Here is a 5085-nt window from a genome sequence, read left to right as displayed (position 1 = left end):
AAAATTTCCTTTATGTAAACAACAGTAAAATCACAATCGACAATAATCAATTTTGAGCTTAGAAATAAGGATATCTCATTAATTCTTGTTCAATTCACAAGGAGTGCATTCATTTGGCCCATTTAGTGTACTGTTTTACCGTCTACAGGCTGTGTATGTAAGCTGTTCACAGCATGATCTACAGGGTGTCCCAAAAAACATGGGAATTCAGTGACGAATTCGATATCGTCTTTTCAAATAATTCTTTGATTTAGTATAGTGATACCTACAGAGAAAGCTGTAATCTGTAAGAGTTTCGTCTGCTATGTTCACATTTTGTTTGTTTATGTTTTGACTGCATACGGTTGTACTTAGTAAAACAAGAAAATTGCAGTATACAAACAGAGTAAACTTGTCCGTCTTCACTGTTCATCTTGCGGAGACATTATAGACACATCTTTGCAGTCTTTTACCCTTTTCATAAAATAAACTCTAGCAGACATAATAATATTTTGGCTTTTGAAATTAGGTATTACAGTGCTAATTCATAACAAAGACGATATCAATTTCGTCACTGAATTCCCATGTTTTTTGGGACACCCTGTAGCTGCCTAGAAGCTGGCCCATGTACTGTCCTGTTTTACCGTCTACAGGCTGTATGTAAGCTGTACACAGCCTGATCTAGCTGCCTAGAAGCTGTGCCATGTACTGTCTTGTTTTACCGTCTACAGGCTGTATGTCAACTGTACACAGCCTGATCTAGCTTCCTAGAACTTGGGCTTGTATTCAAATGAGCCATTAGTTTTTCGTATTACAAAGGTTGTGAGGGTACCGTTGTGAATCAGATAGGCTCCAAAATGAAAATTGATCTTAGAGGAGAGGTGCACGTGTCCCCCCCCCCCTTAGTTATGGCTCTATTAATCTTTATTTAGGATTTTCTTTGAAATATTTTCTGTAAGAGATGAATAATAAAATTACGGCGGATGTTTTCCTGGAATATTTTTGAATATTAAAACCCGACTAACGTGTTCAAATCACGTTGTGTAAATCTCAATATTTGTTCATAGTTAAACCCTAAATAAGTCGTATTCTGCACTTTCTGATAATGGAATGTTGCATATTAGTTTTTTAATTAAATGATTATATGGAGCTCTTTAAAACTGTTCCCGCATATTCATGGCTATTTATTTATTTTCGCAAATATTAAGATTAACGTAAAATAGTATAAAACCCATTGAAAAATTGTCAAGACGACATTCGATATATTTTTTCGATGAATGGCTTATTTAGGGTTTAACTGTAGATATTTTTCTTGTTAGTCTGTATTCATGATAAATGTCAAACTCTGCTCAACCAATCAGGCCCAATTACTTTTTTTTTGGAAACTTAAATGTTAACGAATAACGATCGTTCATCAAAATACAAAATCAAAGTAATTCTTTTTAATTATTAAACGAATAAGTAAAAACATATCTTAGCTGTTTTTTTTCAGGATTAATTTTACATTTACAGTCCATTGTATCAACATTTAAATCGGATGGTTAGGTGCGTTTTTGGATTTGGCCAACTAAACAAGGATACTGGGTACTGCATACTGGATACTGGATACTGCATACTAGATACTGGATACTAGATACTGGATACTGGATACTAGATACTAGATACTGGATACTGCATACTAGATACTGGATACTAGATACTGGATACTGGATACTAGATACTGGATACTAGATACTGGATACTGGATACTAGATACTGGATACTGGATACTAGATACTGGATACTGGATACTAGATACTAGATACTGGATACTGGATACTGGATTCATTGGACTTCTGACCTTTCAGCGATGTACTAACAATAAATTCGGTATACACAATACCACAATACATTCTCAGATACAGTACGGACCAAGGAATATCAAGACCAGGAAGCTCCAATAAAATACAAAGATTTCCCTTAAGTTTCGCAAACTATTTATGCAAAAGCTATTACGTGACAGGTTTTGCAGATTTTTTCAGTTTTCATTTGAGAATTATAAAATTTTTGCCACTGTCATTTCAAGTGACCCTTCGTGGAGTGCCAGCAACGCCAGATTTACAACCCTTAAACCTATTTGATCAATAATTCGGAACTTCTTGTAGTTTTCTGACATTTCCTTTGTTTTCTGCAGTAGAAATGCGCGAGTCAATTCTGAAGAAAATCGACACACAATTGAAAAAATCAGTTTTCAAGATTATAAACATTGATATCTAATTCATAATTGATTAGATAACGCCGTTGTGAGTCGGGTATTGGCATCTTTGAACCGAGGGTCAAATAAAATTACGTTAACAGCCCTTTTAGAAGAAATTTTAGTGAAGAACAGGAAACGAACCAAACGAAAATCTCCTTACAATCTTCGTAAATCATATAAAATACATTGTTTTGTCGTGAAGAATCCTTGAATAGATATTCCTTGGCCCTGACTTCCCCATTTCCTTCCATAACATAAATATTGGGTATTACAAAGATACAAATAAATAATGGAATCAGGTTCCTCCTATTTATATGCTTACAGCAGAACACAACTAGGGTTAGTGTCCTCGCTATTTATATATCTATATATTTATACTTTGCTTGTCTGTCTGTCTGTTTGTATCCAATAAACGTCAAAACGGCTGAACCGATAGAGTTCAAATTTTGTGTTGGACCTCGCATGACCCCGAGGAAGGTTGGTGGATGCTAAGAATTACAAAAAGTTGTATCCAAAAGCGTTTAATTTTAGTAAAATTTTGAAATAATGTGCAATTTTTTTTAATGTTTTGTACAATAAAAAGTTAAAATAGAAGATGGGCGCGGAGCACCCTAAAAGCCTAGTATATATATATTTAGCTTGTCAGTCTGTTTGATTGTATCAAAAAACGTCAAAATTAGAATTTAGTCTAAGCATTCGTTATTAATATGAAAAATTTACGAGTTTACTGTTCTTTTAAATAAGATAAAAAAAAACAAATATATATATTATTTGATTAGTAAAATATAATTATATTAAAATTTTTGTTTCCTGTTTTTTAATAGTTAGTATCAAACGTAAATATACTGGGATACCCATAAAGGATGAGACTTGGAACTCCTAAAATTAATAGATCTGAGCTGAAAACTTTAGAATGGTGGATATCAGGATTAATGCATAATCCAAACTTTTTCTTAATATCCAGATTAAATATTGCTTGTTTTCCTCGTGAATTTAATCTCCAGAAAAGTCAACAGATCGGGATTAAGGATATCACATTCTAAAGTTTTCAGCTCAGGCTCTGATAATCTAATTTATCTTCCGATCCCGAGAATGTCATTCTTTATGAACCCCAACGGAAAAAAAACCTGGATACTAACAGTCATATCAGATTTCTCATCGTTTGTGGGTAGCCTAGTAGCTAAAAACTCTCTTAATCTAAAAGTAAGAAGCACTCTCAATCGCCTTTATCATCCTTTAATTTGTAGATGTCCCCCCCCCCTAATCAAAATCACATTTGACATTTTTACCAGACAGGCAGAATAATGTAAATAGGAACAGTTGTCGTCGTTATTTCAAGTGGCCTTCCACTTATATAGGGGCTTGCCGATTCACAACGGTAAACTATAAACCTTTATCTGATCTATGGTGTGGAAGATATAGTCGTTCTTCTAGTTCTTAATATCAAAAATTTGCTCCATTTTTCTTGTAGCAGACAGGGGCGGCTTTCAGAATTTTCCTGGAGTGGGGGGTGTTTGGTCATTTAAAAGTCACAATTCTAAAGAAATCATCATAGGGCCGGGGGAAAAAAACCTGGATACTAACAGTTGTATCAGAATTCTCATTGTTTGTGGGTAACCCAGTGGCTAAAAACTTTCTTAATCTGAAAGTAAAAAGCACTTTCATTAGCCTTTATTATACAGACAAATAAATTAACATCGAAGATTACATTTACATTTATTCTTTATCATAGAAAATCAAAATTTTCAAATGAGGTGGAGGGGGAGGGGGAGGGATACAAAAATATAAAAATGTTACAATTTCTACAAATATAACTTACGATGATAATTAACGTTAAAATAGTATTGTTAGCACGACTCAAGACATCACTAGAATTGGTTACGATGTGATCACGATTTATCAAAATTTCGAAAAGGATCAATAACCCAATATTTGTTGTATCAAAACATATGAATTTATAAAACTAAGAAACAAAATTTTTTCTGAAATGGTCAAAAACGGCTAACTATATATGTACAAAAAATGGCAAAACTTTTCGAGAAAAATATTTCGAGATCAAGATTTCCTTTCAATCAAGGCCTTCAATATTTAAATATGTATTGTTTTAAATATCATCAAACCCGTGGAAATTTTGCGTAAAATATATAGCAATTATGTTTTTTAATTGTGTTACAGAGAAGATAATTACATTTTTAACTTCAAGGTAACATCTGTAAAATAAAAAAGAAAATTGTGTAATTTTGATTTTAAATGTCGTCTCAATGTGTTTAGAGGTGACATATTGTTAAAATAAAACCGTTATTGATTCACAACAGTATCCTTTGATCCTATTTAATGATGAAGGGTACTAATGTTAGGTTTATATGACTTCACTTCTCAAACATAAAATGTTGAGCAAAAAAAAACATTAAAACTATTTTTGTTTTCATTTGATCAAAAAGTAGGAGAAAGAAACATTTACATTTCATTTTGCTCGTTTTTTAATACAATTGAAAAATAAACCCTGAACCAAGATCTTGAAACGAAACGACTGTAATTTCAAATGCCACTCCGTTTCTAGATGTCCGATTCACAACGGTAAAGTACTTTTAAACCTTTGTCTGATCATGCATAACGGAGAATTTCTTATTTTTACTGCTGAAAATAAATTGAGTGTTTCTAAACTTGAGTGTACACTAGAGTCATCTTGAGAATCAAATATTCAGCTTTAATAATAAGGAATTCTGTGTCATCGATGCTCAAAAGGTTTAAAGGGAGTGACCGGCTAGACATAGTTGAGGTGAGAGCGCAGTATTGTAGAGAATTTCTTTACACAACTGCACTTTCAGCTTAACTACCATGTCTAGCCGGTCACTCCCTTTAAAGGGTAC

This window comes from Eurytemora carolleeae, unplaced genomic scaffold (assembly GCF_000591075.1).
Source record: "Eurytemora carolleeae unplaced genomic scaffold, Eaff_2.0 scaffold861, whole genome shotgun sequence".
In the NCBI taxonomy this organism is placed as follows: domain Eukaryota; kingdom Metazoa; phylum Arthropoda; class Copepoda; order Calanoida; family Temoridae; genus Eurytemora; species Eurytemora carolleeae.
Note: the sequence above shows the minus strand (reverse complement) of the source record.